We start from the raw sequence: 17,025 nt of genomic DNA on the forward strand, positions 1-17,025 counted from the left end.
GGTGATCTGCCTGCCTCAGCCTCCCAAAGTGCTGGGATTACAGGTGTGAACCATCACGCCTGGACCACTTATTTTTAATTATTTTTATTTTTTTCTATAATAAACATGTATTACTTGTGTGATGAGAAAACATTATTTTTATTTATTTTAACAAGCTAGAAGAAAAGAAAATCACATTTTTTGCCCATCTGTGTAAAGGAAACAAATTTTGACTAAAGAAACAAAAACATCTCATTAGAGACAAGATGGCAGGGGGCTGTGGAGCATCTTTCAAAAGTTGTGAACTCCTAGGGCCGGGCGCGGTGGCTCACGCCTGTAATCCCAGCATTTTGGGAGGCTGAGGCGGGCCGATCACTTGAGGTCAGGAGTTCAAGACCAGCCTGCCCAACATGGTGAAACCCCATCTCTACTAAAAATATAAAAATTAGCTGGGCGTGGTGGTGAGTGCCTGGAATCCAAGCTACTCTGGAGGCTGAAACAGGAGAATCGCTTGAAACCAGGAGGCAGAGGTTGCAGTGAGCTGAGATTGGGCCACTGCAGTCCAGCCTCGGTGACAGAGCAAGACTGTCTCAAAAAAAAAAAAAAAAAGAAAAGCAAAAGAAAAAAGTTGTGAACTCCTTACATAATCATAGGCATGATAAAACACAAATAGAACAACAGCATTGGAAAATGTGTAATAAATGTAAGTTAAAAGATAACTATCTAGATATATGAAGTATTGCTATAAAATATACAACCTCAAGATCCAGTTTCAAGTTAATGAGTGATCAGAGAAGGAAAAGAATACCATTTACACACCAGGAAATTAGGACAAAAAAGCGTCCCATGAAAAAATGCAAAGCATCAGTAGCAATTCCAGAAAATACAACCAAAACAACGCGAAAATCACTAGACACCTGTGAACCAGCTGAAGGAAGCAAAACCTGTGTTGTGAGGGCGAAAAGGGAAACAGGTTTCCGCATTGTCTGAGGTGCCTGCTATAATCTGGTTTTGTTTCTGGAGAATATTCTGACAGCCCTTCCTGGCTTCTTGAGGAAAAAAGAAGACAAACTATTTATACCCTTTTGTATCACTTTGGAAAATATGTTCTGGGCAGCATCTTCCAAGTAATATTTCTGGAATACTTCCAAAGGACGTTGATAGATATTATATAGAAAGCGTATTGTAATTGCAAACACGGATGTTTCTATATTTCAGGACCTGTCAGTGCCCTTTACCCGCTAATGTGCCTTGTGGATTTTCGAAACTATGTGCCATTTACTCAATTAATTTGACCCCAGAATCGTTGTCATGGTAACTTTACTAACAGCTCACAGAGCATTAGGCTGCTGGCAATCAGACTGAGAATAAGAAAAGTATTAGGGGTTTTTTGTTTGTTTGTTTGTTTTTGAGACTGAGTCTCGCTCTGTCGTCAAGCTGGAGTGCAGAGGCGCAATCTCGGTTCACTGCAACCTCCACCACCCGGGTTCAAGCGATTCCCCTGCCTCAGCCTCCCTAGTAGCTGGGATTACAAGCGTGTGCCATCAGGCCTGGCTAATTTTTTTTGTATTTTAGTAGAGACGAGGTTTCACCATGTTGGCCAGGATGGTCTCCATCTCCCGACCTCATGATCCACCCGCCTTGGTCTCCCAAAGTGCTGAGATTATAGGCGTGAGCCACCGCACACAGCCAAGAAAGGTATTTTGTATTAAGATGTTATTGGTATAAGTAAAATCTTCAAAACAACCTGGATTTTTGCCAGCCGAGTAAAGTTTATCCAATTCATCTGCATTTAGTAACAGTTCTTTGAGTGTGAGTTCTCTCTCATTTGCCAGTTGGATAAGCAGGCCTTGTAGACTTCTTCCTTAAGTCACTGAGCCGAGAGTTGAACAGTAACAGAGAGCAAGCCCGTGGCTTGTCACCAGAGACCCATTTCCTCGGCTGCCACTGCTCAGCGGTCCCTGTTTAATTGGGAAAACCACCGGACTCCATTATCATCTAACCCAGAGATGCTATCAAGAATCACATGCCCTGCCGAAGTCAAACCGGAAAGTGTATTTAGTGCTAGATGTTTGTGTATCTTTGTTAACCTTTAGAAAGAGGAAGAAGCTGGAGCCTGGTTCCCCATCAACGGTATCAGCTCAGCTAACTGACCCCCGATTCGATCTTGAAGTTAGGACGAGGAATTTGCACTGTATAAACTCATTCATGTCTTATTCATTCTTACATGCTGTCGGTCTGGTTGCCTTCAATTTCCTAGGATGCTTTTCTGTTTGAAAGTTTCCAGTCTTCTCCCAGCCAAATGGAGGGGCAGCAGGAATTCAGCCCATATGGGTCACAATGGGTTGGAAGGAGTTGAACCAAAGAAGTATCAGTATAAAACCAGAGCCTCAAAGACTCCACGGGCACCAATGTGTAGCATATGCTCACAGACACTGTGCTCAACGGGAACCCAGGGTACCCTACAGGAGCAGAGAGAGGGTAGGAAGCCTCGGCTGTGGACATTATTTATCCCTCCCCTACCCCACCCCACTATTCCTTCCCTCCCTCCCTCACCCTATCCTGCTCCTACCCCACCCCTCCTGATTTTCCACATTTCTCTCTCTCTCTTTCACACACACACACACACACACACACACACACACACACACACACACAGTTTGTCTTCTCAGTAGCCTTCTGATCTTGGTGATTTACGAATCCAGAAAAATGCACAAAAGCAGTCATTAGCCAAAAAGAACCCATGTGTTCCTGGTAACATTCAAATGACCCCGGTACTCAGGACGGTTTCTTGGGGCCATCAGCCTATCTGGAATGGCTATCACTCTTCAAGCCCAAAACATGTTTTTAAACACTTCTGTCCATTCATTCCTTCATTCCTTGGTCCAACACATCTGTGCAAAGCTCCTACAGTGGACAGTACCCCAGACTAGACGTTTATAGTCTAGCGCAAGCCTGTCCAGCCCATGGCCCACAGGCCACATGCGGCCCAGGACCGCTTTGAATATGACCCGACACAAATTTGTAAACTTTCTTCAAACATGATGAGATTTTGGGGGGATTTTTTTTTTTAGCTCATTAGCTATGTGAATATTAGTGCATTTCATATGTGACCCAAGACAATTCCTCTTCCAAAGAGGCCCAGGGAAGCCAAAGCGTGGGACAGCCCTGGTCTAGGGCATGGATAATATCCAACACTAATATCTAGCAAATACGAAACTCAATAGCAGGGTGCATTTAGAACTAGATGATAGCCGAGTGCGGTGGCTCATGCCTGTAATCCCAGCACTTTGGGAGGTTGAGGCAGGTGGATCTCCTGAGGTCAGGAGTTCGAGACCCCCAGCCTCGCCAACCTGGTGAAACTCTGTCTCTACTAAAAACACAAAAATTAGCTGGGTGCAGTGGCGGGTGCCTATAATCTCAGCTACTCGGGAGGATGAGGCAGAAGAATCCCTTGAACCCAGGAGGTGGAGGTTGCAGTGAGCTGAGATCACGCCATTGCACTCTAGCCTCGGTGACAAAGCAAGACTCCATCTCAAAAAAAAAAAAAAAGAACTAGATGATAAACATGACCAGTGACTTTTATCTCCAAACTCCCAATGCCAGTCATAAAAGGGCTCTTCCCAACTGCCTTCGAGCGCCCCACCTTCCTGGCCCTTCCCAGCCTCAGAAGTGTTTGCAGCATGTTTTTAATGATGGCTCGAGGTGGCTATGCGCTTCAGTCACAAGCAGAGGTTTGCAAGGTTATCACATTAACTGTGCCTGATCCCTTGCACCCAAATTACAGGCTGAAGCCACAAAATTGTCTCCCAATCAGAGGCCTCTTGCCGAACGCCCCCACAAACACCAAGTCCCCTTAATCAGAGTTGAGTGGATGTGCCGGTGAACTCTGCAACAGGGAGAACGCTGATTTTTCCAATTGTGCAAAGTACCTCAGCAGTCTCCCTCTAATTTTCCTTTTCATGTTCTTTTGAGGAGGTTTGTGTATTGCCAGTCAAGATTCTATGGCAAAAAAAAAAAAAAAAAGAAAAAAAAAAAAACATAAAAAGCCCACAACAGCGTAAACAACGACGACTAAATGCAGAAAGCAGTAGAGAGCTGCCTGCTGAGCCTCCGCCTGGGCTGAGGCTCCCTGGGAGTCCAGCTCCATCCAGCCTTGGTGCTCCAGTTGGGCATCTTAGCATGAGAAGCTGGAAGTACATGATCTCTGTGTTTTCATGACTTGTCAGGAGCTGCCTTTGCAGACAGACCCCTACCTCCTGGCACTCCACGCCTGCTTCAAATATCAAGCCAGTCCACCTTCTCCAAAGAGAAGTCTCCCCGGACCTGCCAGCCACGTGGGATCCCTCCCTCTCCTGAGCCGCTAGAGAGCCTGGGATGGCAGTGGGAGGGAATGGTGGTCACAGACTCTGGAGGAAGTCACTCTTCCATAGAGCAACATGTATGGTGCTTGAGACACGCGGGCAGCTGTGGGTGGTGGCTGTGCGCAGCTGGCTGCTGAGCCGCATCGTGGCGGGGTGGGACCACGGTGGGGTCTTGTGTTGAAGGCCCAGATGCCGTGCACTTGGAGGCAGGGGCACCACTGCAAGAAGAGCTGAGTCCCGCGGCTCGAAAAGAGGGGTGGTAGGCCCCTAGGGGTGAGGAGAAGTTGACTTGGGTGAAGAGGGTCTTGGAACACCACGTAGTGATTTTAGAACACCTTCAGGGACCGCCGGGGAGCCACTGAAGGTGCCTGAGTGCACAGTAGCATCATAAGACAAGTCCTCGGGTGTAGCCTGCCAGGCAGGTGGGCAAGGGGAGTGGTAACATACAGCAAGCTTCACAGGCCTGACATCAAGCCATGTGATGAGGGTAACAGCTGACACCTTCTTCAGCACCAGCTGTGTGCAGACCCTGGGTTGAGGCACTTTACAGGAATTGACTTGTTAAATCCTCCCATTGTTATCACTCCATTTTACAGGGAAGTAAAACAAGGCACATGGAGAAAGCAACTCAACTAAGACCATGCAGCCAGCAAGTAGCGGAGCTGAGACTGGAAGCCCGGCGTCTGGCCCCAGAGCCGCACACGCCATCACTGCACAGCCTTGCTTGGCTGGGCTGTAATCCATCGGCAGACCTGGGACGCAAGGAGGAGGACAGGCCTGTACGCTTGCTTAGAAATGAAAGGACTGAATCAGGAGCTGGAAGCATGCCTCTCCTTTTGTATTAGTTATTCACTGCTACGTAACAAGCTGCCTCAATATGTTGTTTAAAACAACACTCATTTGTTATCAACTAGGTGACGTGGGTCAGGAATGGGCATGGGGCTTAGCTTGGTCCCCTGGCTCAGGGTCTCTCACAGGCTGCAATAAAGGGCTCTTGGGGGGCTGCAGCCATCTCAAAGGTGGACTTTCAGGCTCACGCCCATGGCTGTCAGCAGCCTGCAAGGCCGTGCTGTCTGTGGGCTGGAGACTGCGGTTCCTGGCCATGTGGACCACCCAGAGGACAACTCACAACATAGCAGCTGGCTTCTCCAAGGGCAAGGGCTCAAAGACAGCCAGCAAGGCAGATGGCACAGCCTTTTCAGAGCCCGGTCTTGGAAGGGACGTCCCATCACATTTCCTTGGAAGTCATAGGCCTCACCCACACTCAAGGAGCAGGGGATTGCACAAGGGCAAGAGTGTCAAGAGGCAGGGCTATTGGGTGCCATTCTAGAGATCGTCTGTCACAACTTTTAAAATCAGAGCTTATTTTATAGTTCTTTTTTGTGTTATTAAAAAAATGTTAATGATCAGCATTGAAAAACACAAACATTTCATGATCGGCACTGAAAAATGCAAAAAGTGTTAAATAAAAACTCTCCGCTTTTCTGTCTCCTCGTTCATCATTAGCCCTTGTTGGACCTCCTTTGTCCCTTGCCACTGCTGTGGCTCAGGCTGGGTCCCGCTTCATCCCTCAGAACTGGGACTTTTCTCCTTGTCTGGGTACTTTGTCCTCATATGTGCCCCACACTCCCAGAAGCCCCCCATCCCTGCATTTATGACCACTGACTCTTCTGTCTCTTCCATGAATGCAGACAAACCATTCACATTCACAGCCAGAGCCAGCTCCTCTGCCTGTGCAGTGGGCCCCGCTCCACAGCCTCCCCACTTTGCAATGTTTGCCTCTCCCCAGCATCATTTTCCTTTTCTCCTGGAATGTTCCCATCAACAAACGAGTCTGCTGCTATTTCTCCCATTGAAAAGAAAATAAACCCCCCTGTGACCCATTCTCCTCTCCAACTTCCTTCCCTTTCCAACAAAGCTGATTTCTCCCCTGGCAGCTCTGCTCTCAGACTTCCTGCTCCACCCCACAAATCCTGACCCCACTAAGAGCCACTACCACATTGCCATTGACTGTGTCTCTGTGGCATCACTGTCCTTGCTTCTTATCCTTCATGGCAGAGGACAGGCCTCACTGAGGGCTAGGAGACCTAAGGGAATCATAGTAGAGAAGGGAACAGGTTAAGTTCCACAACTTGAGTCACTGCCCCTCATTCCTGGGAAGCACCACAGGAAGTTCAGCCCTGCACAGGGCCCCCTCATCCCTGTCCCTGTGCCGTAAGACCCACCGTGGGCAATTCCAAGTCTCTTCCTCTCATCTGGAGCACTGCCTCTTGCCCTTCAAGCCTGTTGCCCTTCCAATCTCTGCCTGTCTTCAAGGAAACCACTCCCACTGCCAATATCATGAATACAAAGTGGCTGAAATAGGGTATAAATGTATTTTTTCCTCTTATGTACAAAACTTGGTATGGTGGCACTACTCTGTAATTTGAGTAAAGGGCCCTCATCACTGTGACATTCCTCATCCACATCATTCAAGAAGAGCCACTGCCATGTTTGTGCCTCATCAGGAAAAGGAAAAGGAGAAGGGGAAGGCATGCCCCTGCCTTTTAATGCCCCAACCCAGGAGTTTCAATCAGCACTTGCTCTCACAGCCCATTGGCTAGGACTTAGTCACAAGACCATCCCCTGCTGCAAGGGATGCTGGGAAATGTAGTCTTTAGCTGAGTAGTAGGTGCCCACTTAAAAACTCTATTGCTATGGAAGAAGGAGAGTATCAAAGATATCAAAGGGCACTGAGCAATGCCGGCCACCCAAAACCCTATCACCCAGCACTACCTTTTCCCATCTGTCTATATAATGCTCCTGGGAGGAATTGAGGGGCTGGGAGACCCTGGAGGTCTAGCAGCTTTCAAGGTGTCCTGATTTGCCCTAGTAGACAGCAGGCTGCTGCTGGATCAGACACACATGTGTCTCCCAAGGACCTCATGAATTCTTAGAGGTAGCATGGTTAAAGTTCATGCTAAGGAAAACACGGCTGCCTTACTGCTTCTTACTCAGCAGCCACCCCACCGGCCCTGTGGCAAAAGCATTGTACGTTGATGCTATAACTGTCATTTCTCTTTCCATTTCCTCCTGCTTTCAGCCCATGCCCTGCATCTCAGGAGGCAGAACCCAGGCCTCCTGTGCTCCTAAGTTATCATCATCCAGTGACATGAAGGCCTGCCCTTGCATTTACGTGCAGCATCTGCCCTGGGACCAGACCAATTAAATTCTACCTGAAACACCAGCCTCCCATTCCACTGCCTGCTGGAAAGGAGGTCATGGGGAATTTAGGATCCTCCTGAGCCTGGTAATGGGGGACTGGGCAAGGGGCTCCTCCCTCCATGACGGACAGAATCCCATGTAGCTACTGCCCAATAAAACACAAGGGATTTGGCTCAGGTGTTCCCAGGAAAGCCAGGGAGCCTGGGGCCTGGAAAATACCTGGGTGTCTTTTGAAGTTGTTTCTGGTTGGATTCTTTTCTCTACTATAAAGGTAGTATTTGTTCATAATAGAATACAGTGTGTGGAAGTACATAACAGAGTATAGAAAAGGGAAAAATTGGCCAGGTGTGGTGGTTCATGTCTGTAATTCCAGCGCTTTGGGAGGCCGAGGTGGGTGGATCACCTGAGATCAGGAGTTTGAGACCAGCCTGGCCAACATGGTGAAACCCTGTCTCTACTAAAAATACAAAACAAACAAACAAACAAAATAGCTGGGCATGCTGGTGCATGCCTGTAATCCCAGCTACTCCAGAGACTGAGGCAGGAGAATCCTTTGAACCCAGGAGGTGGAGTTTGCAGTGAGCTAAGACGCATCACTGCACTCCAGCCTGGGCGACAGAGCAAGCCTCTATCTCAAAAAAAAAGGGAAAAATCACTGTGATCATCCCAAAAGTCTCAGCTCCTACTCTTTTGCTACATGTCCTTCAAACCAGCTATGTATTTATTTTGCTGAATTGATGCTGGTTTTATCTTTTGTATCTTGCTTTTTTTCATTTACTGTTCTTCCATCCAGTGAACACACCATAATTTACCATTCTCCTCTTCTTGAACATGAGATTGTTTCTAGGGTATCTCTTGCAAATATGATAATTGGCAATGATGTAACAGGTCTCTATGCAGCTTACAAAAGTGATCAATCCTGGTGTCCTCCTCATCCTAGTTTTTGGTTCCAAGCAACAGAAACCAATGCTGGCAGATTTCAGCAGAAAAGGAAAATCAGATGCAGAAGATAGGCAGGAACAAGGGAGGCAAGACAGCATGAATCACAATGAAAGCATGCTGCAGATCTCATCTCATGAGAAGCCAGGGCCACCCCTCCCCACCCCCACACCAGACCCTCCAATAAAACTGCAGGGGCTCAGACCTTGTCACCAGAGCCCATGGCTCTATGATGGGCACCACAGATACTGCTGCTCATAAACCTGGATGTCCCACCCAGTTCTATACTAGAAGACATTTCCTACTTTTTCTGATTCTTCCCACCACCAGCTCCCAATTCAAAATCTTGATCAAAAAAGATGAAATGTATGGATAATGCTATTCATAATGACATCAAAATATCAAGTACTTAGGAAGAAATCTAATAAAAGATGCATAACACACAACACACACACACTCACACACACACACCTGCAATGAAATTAAAGACAATCTAAATAAACAGAGGTCTATATCATGCCCATGAATCATGAATTGAATGACTGTTAGTAAAGTGTCAATTCCCTCAAAATTGATCTATAGATCCAATACAATCCCAATCAAAATTCCAGCGTCATGTGTGTGCAAGCATGTAAGTTGATCCTGAAATGTTTATGGAACCCTAAGGGCCAGGAATAGCCAGGGCAATCATAAAAGAGAAGCGAGTTGGAGGATTTAGCCCACCAGATATCAAGAATTCGTAGTGTACAGCTTCCATGATGCTTCTAGGGTAAGGACTGGAAAAGAGACCAATGGAACCGGATAGAAAGTCCAGAAATAAGAGATTCATGTTAAATGAGCAGATTTTAGCTGCTCTTTTCACAAAAAAAGTAATTATGTGAGATGACGCGTATGTTAATCCGATTCACTCTGGTAACCATTTTACTATGTATATGTATCTCATGACGTCAAGCTGTCAGGTTTATTTCAAAAATACATTTTAAATAAAACCTTAGCAGCGTTATTCATAATAGCCAAAAAGTGGGAACATTCTATTTTTTAAAGAGCAGAAACTTTATTCCTCAAAGGAGAAATAGGTTGATAATAATAAGAATTAAGGCCAGGTGTGGTGGCTCATGCCTGTAATCCCAGCACTTTGGAAGGCCAAGGCCAGAGGATCACTCGAGCTCAGGAGTTTGAGACCAGCCTGGGCAACACAGTGAGACCCTATGTCTACAAAAATTAAAAAATTTGCTGGGTGAGGTGACAAGTGCCTATAGTCCCAGCTACTTGGGAGACAGAGGCAGAAGGATTGCTTGAGACCAGGAGGTCAAGGCTACAGTAAGGTATGATCGTGCCACTGCACTCCAGCCTGGGCAACAGAGCAAGACCCTGTATCCAGGGGGGAAAAAAAGATGAGCCTTGTGAAAGAGAAATGAAAACAGCATCCACATATAAACTTGTACCTCCATGTTCATTGGCAGCAGCGTCCACAGTAACCAAAGGTAGAAACCATTCTAAGGCCCATCAACTGATGAATGGATAAACAAAATGTGGTCTATTGATACTATTGATAGTACCCGACCATAAAGAGGAATGAACCATGGACACATGCCACCTGTGGGCCTTGAAAACATGATGCTAAGTGCAAAAAGCCAGATGCAAGAGGCTGCATAGCATACGATTCCATCTGTTGAAAACGTCCAGGAAAGGTGGATCCACAGAGAAAGCAGATTAGTGATTGCCGGGGGCTGAGGAAAAGGGTGAATAACCACAAATGGGTCCAGGGTTTCATTGGCGGATGATGAGCATGTTCTCAGATGGTGATGGTGACTGTCCAATATACCAAAATCCATTGAACTATATACTTTAAATGGGTGAACTTTATGGTATGTAAATTATTTTTCAATAAAGTTGTTTTTAAAAAATAAAATAAAATAAAATAAAAAGGTGAACCCTGCCATTTCTAGGTGCTCTGGAGTTTACCGTTTTTCTCCTTGCATTTTGGAGTCAGAGTGAGAAGGCATCTCAGCTCTACCATAGCTGAATGATGCAGCGGGCTTCGGTTTCCTCATCTGTAAAATGGGGATAAAGGGCCTCTCCTTGGAGCTGCTGTGAAGATTGAATCAGATGCCCTCTGTGAAGATGCGGGGCAGGTGGAGAGCACAGTAAGCGTCCCTGGGGGCCGCGCCATCACCGCCAGTGGGACTCACCGGTGTCTTTGCCCGGGGAACAGCCAGGGTCTAGGGAGCAGCCAGGGTCTAGGCAGAAGGGCTGCTTCCCTACGGAGGCTCCTAACTTCCCCATCTCCCCCTGTTTCTCCCCTGCCCACCCCCAACTGCTGGAAGTTTGACTCCCTGCCTCCTCCTGGGCCTCCCCTATATTGCATCTCCTCAGTTACTGTCTTTATCTCTCATCTCTTCTTTCCAAACAGCCTCTGTCTAGCACCTTGGAGCTTGCATGGTAATTCACGAGTGGGTGGTTCACAGGTGGGTGGATGCCGAGCTTGGCTTCATCAGATGGCAACCAAAGGGCAGAGGCCCGGGGGGCAAGGGAGCTCCAGGATCTGTCTCCCTTTGGAGAAGCCCAGATTCACCTTCCCAGAAAGCTGCTTTGGCCTCACCACCATGGCCCCTACAGCCCCTACGCCCCTGACCCTCAATAACCTTCAGTGGCGCCCTTCTTGCAGCTGTAATTCCCCTCTTGGGATGCTACAAAAGGGATTCCAGGGATTTTTTTCCCCGTAACTCAAAAGGGATGGAGTAAACAATATATTTGCCTGGGACAAGGCAGCTAAGGGAAGGCCTCAGGCTTCCTTTGCCTTTGCCTGGAAGTATACCAACCCTTAGCCCAGAGGGCCAGCAGAGAACCAATGCTCAGAGCCTGGGGACCCAGGGAAAGGTTTCCAGGCTGGACATCCCAGGAGCCCTCTCTCCCTTCCCCATAGCAAGATACTAAGAGCAGAGGCTGGCCTGGCAGGCCATGTCGATGCCCTGAGCTGACATGGCCTTGGCAGCTTTTTTTTTTTTTTTTTTTTTTTTTTTTTTTTTTTGAGACGGAGTCTCGCTCTGTCGCCCAGGCTGGAGTGCAGTGGCCGGATCTCAGCTCACTGCAAGCTCCGCCTCCCGGGTTCGCGCCATTCTCCTGCCTCAGCCTCCCGAGTAGCTGGGACTACAGGAGCCCGCCACCTCGCCCGGCTAGTTTTTTGTATTTTTTAGTAGAGATGGGGTTTCACCGTGTTAGCCAGGATGGTCTCGATCTCCTGACCTCGTGATCCACCCATCTCGGCCTCCCAAAGTGCTGGGATTACAGGCTTCAGCCGCCGCGCCCGGCCGGCAGCTTCTTGACAGTTGTGTCTTTTTGTTTCCAGCAGTGACACTCACTGACCCACACCTTTGGCCAGCGTCCCTTGTGACTGCCCCCTCCCACTTGAGCAGAATGGCTCCTATTACGCAATGAGTGCCAGGAACCCGGCCAGTCCATCCAGAGACAGGGCAGAGCCCTGGGCTACTGACCCTCTTGGGCCAGCCGAAACCTCCCTATGGCTTTGCCTCTCATCCTAGCATTGACACTTGTGCCCTTAATTAAAGTGCTTCTTTTTTAAATCAACATTTCTACTCTTTTTGCAGAGTAAGAGAAAAAAAAGTTAGGGGAGAAGAAAGAAGGAAGGATTAATGCGGTTTTTTTTTTTTTCATGTAAAAGTTTGTTCCATGATTTAAATCTCATGGCCACAAACAGCTCAGAAGTCAGCATAGAGAAGCAAGCTGACAGATTATAAAGTCATTTGTAAAATCCTCTTTCTGAATATAAACTGAAATGTGTAATTAATTCCACATACTGCATGTGGCACATGGCCTTCATCCTGCATAAGAACAAATACATGAATGAATAAATGGAACAGGCCTTGACACACGCCAGGCCCTGCGCTAAATGCTTTCCACATATTACCTTAATTACTCCTCACCGTGGCCTTGTGAGGAAAATGATCATAGCCCGTTTTACAGATGGGGACAGAGATTTGTCCAAGGCCACACAACTAGTGGCAGATGTAGGTCTGTGTGTGACATTCTTGTTCAGTTTCATAAATGTGGCTGCCACCTGCCTGAAATTTTGAGAAAAAAAAAAGTGGTTTGGCTTTGCATGAATTCCTGAAAAAGTAGATTTTTATCTTTATCAACTTCTAAGCAAGCTGGATTTATTCTGACAGTGTCCATGACATGGCTACAGACCATCACTGTTGCCAATGTTGTGAACCTGAACAAGGCACCTGGACAAGTTTCTCTGTGCCTCGGTTGCCTTACCATTAAATGCATTTCCCTGAGATTAAGTGTGTGAAACTATAAGTTGGCTGGAGGAAACACCTCATAGAAGTGAGAAGATGAGGATGGGTGGTGGGTGAAGACTTTTTCTCCAAACCCTACAGGAGATGGACCTCAAAGCAAATGGCCATGCTTCCCGTAGACTGGGTGAACTGGTGCTGCTCAGGGCTAGAGGCGTGTCTAGAACCATGGGGACTAATGCAGCCCCCACCACCCTAGGGCATATAACCTGTCTCCCTCCCATAGGATAGCAGGGACAGCTCTCTGTCTAAGGCAGGATTCAGTGAGATGGTCCAGGAGGGGCCTAAGGATTCCTCTGACTCATCCAAGCCTCGGCTCGGGAGGCAACACAACCTAGCCTGGATCTCAGGGGGCCACAATCATGCCCTGAAGCTCATGAGCCCAGGCAGGCATCCTGTTGGTTAAGGTCGGGCTCAGGGTCCAGGGATGCACTAGATTCTTTATCTTAAAGTGACCCTTAGGCAAAAAAAAAAAAAAAAAAAAAAGCTATAGGCAGTTTCTGGACGTTTTCCTACTTGTTAAGCACCTTCTGGCTCCGAGCTTTCCAGCCACAGCGCACTGGACGCCATGGGAAGGGTGCAGCTGCTCTTTAGTACTTTACCAGCGCTGAGAAGGTGGAATGGTCACGGCCCCGTTCCGTCACTTTCTTCGGCCGGACAGTCGCCCTATTACAGATTTCAGTAGGGCCGAGCACCCTCCTTCCTGCCCGTCTTTACAGATGAACACGCTATCGCTCCAGCAGTACAACCCGCCTTATTACGTAAAAAAGCAGCCCCTATCTACCCGCAGGGAAGGAGTATGTTCGGCATCACAGAGGGACCGGCGCCGGAGTTGAGCGTCCTGGGAGGTCCGCATGCGCTCGGGAACCGTGATGCGCGTCTTTTCTAAGCCTTACGGTAAACGCGAACGCAAGGCAACCACGTGGCGGTGGAACCGAGGCCGGGCGGGAATGCGCGGAATGCGCGGCGCGGCCTCGCGCGGCTCCCGGGCCACTGCCCAGGGTCCGGCGGCGCGCGCTCTCGCCTCGCCCGTCACCTCTTCCAGCCGCACCCCGGCCCTGGTCCTGCCACCCAGAACTCGCTGGGCAAATCGTGCCCCGCGTGAACACCCAGGAGGGACTTGGGGACCGAGCGCGGCCCATCAGTCCCTCAGACCCTGCGAACCCAGAATTCCCTAAGGGGTCGGAAACCGAATCCTGCCCCCAGCCCTTAAGGCACGGGCTCCAGGGACCCCAGGGGAAGGGCGCGGGGCGTTAGGTACGCAACCCGTTTCCCCGCACCTGGAAAAAAACTCCGTTTCCCTCCCTTCCCCTGCTTGTTGAGTGTCCCGATAACAGAACTCTAACGTGGCCCCTAATAACGACCTCGCTGTCCCTCCACCCACCCCCAAGTGCCAAGCCGAGGGATGGAAGCGCTTTCAAGCGTTCCAAGAGCATTATGGAGCGAACTGGAGAGGCGCGGGGATGCGGGGTCCTCCCCGCAGTCTTCCGGAAAGGGCGGGGGAGGGCGAGGCAAGTTCCGGAGTGGGGCATGCCGTGGGAGCCCACGAGGACCTCAGCGCGGATCCTCCGCCGGAAAACCGGCTCCTGCGAGCCGCCGCCGCAGGTTTCCTAGGCCCCGCGAGTCGGGCAGCGGCGCCCTGCGTCTCGGTCCGACGCGGGGGTCTGCTCAGCCTCGAGTGGGCCGCGGCCAGGCCTGACTGCGGGGGAGAGGCTCGGACGTGACCTCCGAGGTCACAGCCAGCCCGCTTTCTCTCCTGTGGCCCGAGGTGCTTTTCTTCTCGATCTGGGCGCCTACTCCCCACGACTTGGTCTGAGAGGGGCTGGGGCCAGCCGGAAGGCCAGGAAATCCCTGGTGGATTTGGGGGTTCATATTGCTCAGGGTACCAGGCGATGCATTTTGAGGGGCGGGAGTCGAGGAATTAGAATCGCCTTTAACCCTCAAGAGTTGCGCCTTCAGCCTCGGGATCCCAGATGCGTCGTTGGAGCCAGGGCCGCCCCCCTACCTGTTGGGTTGCGTTTTAACTCCCGCGCACATCTCGCCCGCAGCCTTCGGAGCTGGAGGAGGGGTCCCGTTTCCCCGCAGCCCGCCGGACGGACGACTGGGGCGCGGGGCGGGGGGGGGCGGGGTGGTCTGTGTGTGGCTGAAACTAATTGATCTACAGCGGAAACGCACGTCTGCGGTTGGGGCGATGGGGGGCGGGGTGCGGCTGTCCATGTGCCGAGCGTGTGGCTGCCTCGGGTGGGCACTGGGGCCGGAGTTCGCCCCGGCCCACCTCGCAGTTTTGGGGCGCCGGGAATCGGCGCTACGTAACCGAAGCAGAGCTGCCGCAGCACGTGGGCCGCCACGCGCACCCCAAAAGCGAGTAGTGTAGGGGGAAGGGGAGCTCGAGCGTCTTCGGAACCCAGGGGCCGGCTTTCGGAAGCGTTTTCCCGGGCGACTTAAGGGCTTAACAATGGAAAACTCGCGGAGCCTGAGCCAAGTCCTTTCAAGTCGCCGCCAGGTATGCGGCTGCAGGTGACCCCACCTGGGTGCGCCCGCCCGCCAGCCGCCCTGGTGGTAAGGCGGGTGCCGGAGGTTGCTGGCGAAAGGTCGGGACTGGTCCCTGCACCACTCGCCCCCAACCCAAGCCCCCAGCCCCGCGGCGCGCAGCCGCGCTGAGTCCCGGGGTCTGCGCCGCGTCGCGCCGGTTCTTGAATGAACGCGCTCCCTTCCCCCGCCTGAATGAAGGTTCCCACAGCCAGGGACGGTGGCTAACACGCGCCTGCAGCGGAATTCGCTCTCTCGGGGCCGACCATCCGCCCAGGCCGCGGTCACCCGGGCAGGGGCCAAGGGGCGAGGAAAGCGTGAAGGTGATTTAAGTTACTTTTGGATTTTCTTTCAAACCAACGTGGTTACCCTCCCGACTGGGCCACTTGCCCTTTGTCTCCAAATGGTCACCAAGAAATAAGAACAGAGCACTTTAAATGAGCCCAGAAGCCGCAGTTCCTGCTTCGTGGTGGGTTTTAAGAAGACAGTGTAAAGTAAAACTGCAACAGAAAAGTTTTTTAAAGTTGCTTTTCCCTTTGGAAAAAAATCAAAATGCTTTCTCTGCGCTTCTTGAAGCAATGACCCTCAAAAGCCCAGAGGTATTGGCCCCCTCAGGGGACCCGGGGGCCGCTAAGCAGGGTTCCCCCAGGTGGAGGCTGGACAGCTGGCGCTCCCCGCCGGGCCCCAAATTCCAGCGCCTCCCCCGCGGGTTCCTGGACGGCTCTTTACGCTCGCTAGCCGGGCTTGCAATTTTGCGCTCGTCCCTGAGCCGGGAAATCAACGAAGTTCCTAGCCTAGATCTGCCCGGTCCGCCTAGTAACAGCGCCGCGCCCCCATTGGCTCATGCTAATTCCAGTTTCCTCCGTCTTGCGCCCGGGATAGGGGGGTGAAGCTCCCTCCTGGACCCAGAGCCGGTTTTGCCGGAGTGGGCGAGCCTCTTTATGCCGTGCTGCCCCTAGCCGACTTCGGCCCGCTTCGCGCCTCGGGCTGGGCCAGGGCGCACGCGGGGCTCGGGGCCCCTCGACCCCCGGGATGGGAGAGGCCGGGTGATGGCTCCGGGCCCCATAAATCATCCAGGCGGCCGCCGGGTCGGGATTTATGAATGAAAAAGCAGCTGGGCCGCCCTCGTGCGCGGGCTGATGCTCTGAGGCTTGGCTATGCTGGGGCCAAAGCGATTATGGGTGCTCGGGGAGTGGGGGGGACACGACCGTGGGTGCTCCCTGCTGGGGCCACCCATCGCTCCCCATGCGGAATCTGGGGGTAATTACCCCCCAGGACCCGGAATATTAGGAATCCTAATTCCCGGCGGGGGAGTGGGCACGGGAGGAATTCACCCTGAAAGGGGGGGGGGGGGGGGGGGGGTCGCATCTTGCTGTGAGCACCCTGGCGAAGGGGAGGGGACTTTTTCTATCCGTTTTCTTTGAGCTTTTACCGTTAAGAGGATACGGTGGTTTGATGACACTAAACTATATTCAAAAGGAAGTAAATGAACAGTTTTCTTAATTTGGGGCAGGTACTATAAAAATAACAAAAACAAAAGACAGTAAAATGTCCTTTTATTTTTTAATGCACCAAAAAGACAGAACCTGTTATTTTAAAAACTATGTATTTTAATTTACATCTGCTTAAGTTTGCGGTAGTGGGGACCCTCTCATGAAACCACGAACACCTATCGATTTTGCTAAAAATCA

The sequence above is a fragment of the Papio anubis genome, chromosome 12 (genome assembly GCF_008728515.1).
Source record: "Papio anubis isolate 15944 chromosome 12, Panubis1.0, whole genome shotgun sequence".
Classification (NCBI taxonomy): Eukaryota; Metazoa; Chordata; class Mammalia; order Primates; family Cercopithecidae; genus Papio; species Papio anubis.